Below are 3,103 nucleotides of genomic sequence, written 5' to 3'. Positions count from 1 at the left end.
TGAGTAAAACTCCAAAATGTGTTACAAAACTATAGTAAATAAAACCAATGAACATAACATGATGTTGAAAACTATTAGTCAACAAATTTTCACTAGAATAATCAAGAAGGCTACATTTAAACTTTTGTAAAATAATACCATTTTTGTTTAAATCTCTTTTAAATATTTTGATTTAGTTTTTTCATTTATAAATAAATAGGACTAAAATTTGATTGAAAGAGATGAATATAAGACAATGACTCCTCTTGTTCCATATCAAACATTCTCTCATTATGAAAACACACACTTCATTTCTTAATAATATACCAATAAAAGAATAATTCTAGTAGAAAAGTGTGAGGGAATATGGTTTGCAAGTTGGGTGGCTAATATCACCCATACTTGCTTGAATTTTTCTTCCCTACTCCTAACTTGCTTCGGTGTATTAATCTTGGTTTTCATACTCTCCTTGTGTTTTACCTATTGCTTTAAGGTTTGTGCCATGACATTCTTGTGGTTCATTATTTATCATCTCCTTTTATTATTCTTTATAACTTGTTTTTTCTCATCTTTTGTCAACCTTAGGGCTCTATTTTCTTACTTGGGCTTGCTTGTGTTTTCTTTGATTTATTGCAAATATTTTTCAATTTGGTTGTGGCTTGCTCGAGTTGTATGTCTGGTTGTTTGATGGACGTATTAGGTGAAAATAACAAGGAGGGGTCTGGAGTTGGCATTGATTCTAATGTTGAATGTGGTGTTAATCAAACTAAGGAAATAGTTAAGCCATCCTACTCTAATTTTGTTGCACAATTACATTTGTCTATGTTGCTAGAGACTGCTAATTTTAATGGAACATTTCTTAGGAGTGATTAGGCAGATAATAGAGGAAGGCCCAAGTGTGATGAAAATAAATGAGGAGGCAGGGAAAATCTAGAACAAGGGGAACATCAGGGAGGTTGTGAAGGTAAGGTCCTATGACTTGTTGTGAAGATATTCAATGTTTTGTCGAATGATGATATGGTGAAGGCTATTAAGTATGAGAAAAATAGATTAAAGATAATTGATTTTTTTCCCATGAGTATTAAGAATTTTATTTATAGATATTTTTTGGATGGATGGTTTAATAATGTTGGGGAAAGAAATTGGGGATTATGGTTAATTTTAGTAGAATGATACAGAAGGGGTTGTTAGTTATTTTCCTAAGAATCATTGTATGTAGGAAGAAGTTTTTGAAAAAGCACTCTACAATGTTGACCAAACCCTACTTAGGGCCTTACCATGAGCCCCTAACAGAAAATATGAATAATTCACTACATATTCCTTACCATACAACGTCAAATTGAGAGACATTAGGCTAGAGTTCTAGTATTTTTTTCCTAATATGTTAAAATGCCTAGGGTAAGTCCTCTATATTATTGATTCTAAAATCAACACACCCCATGTAAATTCTTACATCCTAGTTTCTCTTAACCCTAATATTTTAATGAAGTAATTTCAATAAAAATTAACGGGGATAACTATTTTTGGTGAATTTCTAAGCTTGGGGATGTTGAGGCTTGTTATTATTGTAAATTGAATCAGCACAGTAAAAAATATTATTTTTCTCTACAAAATATTCAATAGGAATTTACTATACTAATGGCCCTCCTCCTTAGTACAATGAAAGCAATAACGTAAAGAATGTCAATAGGCCTAATGTAGAAAAAATGGAATATTAAAAGTAACCCTAGGGTGGAAATTAATAATTCTCTTGAAGGGACTCGAGATGGGGTTCTAGATTTTGTGACTCTTAGTAATCCCTTTTTTGAGGTCAAATATGAAGTTTAAACTACCGATCAGTGCATGCATGTTAACTATTAATATTCACATTCAAAAGTGGAATATCAAAGCCCTTAAAAATCTTGATAGAAAATACATTGTTACGAACTAGTGCAACAATTTTAATGACCAAGACGTTATTTGTTTTTGAGAAATCAATATTACATTACACCAGTCCATTTAATACCCTACTTTTTTTTTTATGTGACAAGGATAAGTTCTTATAGTAAGGAAATAAAAGAGGAAAAAATGGTGTGAAGATCCTTATTGGACCAAGATGGATTGATACATTAATACCTCATAACACTTCCCCTTGTCACAAAGCCATTTGGTCAATATTTAACTATAATGACTACACCCTTGGAATTTGTAAGATCTATTCCTTAAATGATTACAAAGAAGGAACTAGTTTATGGGATTTGATGTTAGTTAATTTACCCTAGGCTAATTGGTTATTTATTGGGAATTTTAATAAGATTGAGAATATTCAAGATAAAGTTTAGGGATCAAGACAATAATTTAAAGGGAGTCATCTATTTTTCGGTCTAATTCCAAAAGAAGATTTAATGTAAAGGATCCTTTGGATAAGAATAAAAAATATTTGGATTTCATATGGTATACCTAGTGTAATAGTCAGCGAAACAAGAATAGGATTTGGGTAAAAGCACAAACCTATGTCACCCTTTTGTAAAGGTAAAGGCTAACAAAAGTATAATTGTTCACCTTCAATGACTTAAAATACGTATTATTATTTTGAATTTGGGAATGAAGTAAACTAATGAAATGTGTAGAAATGGATTAATTTTAGGGTTGTAATTTTTAATAATTATTTGGAATAAGAATTGATATATTTTCCTAATTTTTATAGATAATTTTGTAGGTGCTGAAAAATGTTGAAAATTAGGGGTCTAGTTCCCACCACAAATCTATATGCAAATAAACTTATTTCCCTTTGATCTCAGACTATGTTATAGATAACATATATATCTAGAATAATCAAAACTAAAAATTGGCTTTAGAATTATATTCTCTCTTTTATAAGGATTGAAATTTCAGCTCACCTGAAATTGATAGTTTTCATCTCCCACCACATTTTTCAAAACAAATATATTCTAACTACGAGAAAAATTATACATTCTAGAAGAGGACTGTCCCCTCTAGAATGTCATATAATTTTTAAAAAATTTTGATATGATTTAATATTTTTTTCTTTCTCAAAACCCTCATCTTTGTGAGTGTTAAAATACGTGATTGTGGAATTTTTGAATTTTAATATACTATATCTAATTAAAACACTATAAAATCT

This window comes from Cupressus sempervirens, chromosome 7 (assembly GCF_028749045.1).
Source record: "Cupressus sempervirens isolate cs-2001-9-10 chromosome 7, ASM2874904v1, whole genome shotgun sequence".
NCBI lineage: Eukaryota > Viridiplantae > Streptophyta > Pinopsida > Cupressales > Cupressaceae > Cupressus > Cupressus sempervirens.
The sequence above is the reverse complement of the archived record's forward strand: the minus strand, read 5'-3'. Positions refer to the sequence as shown.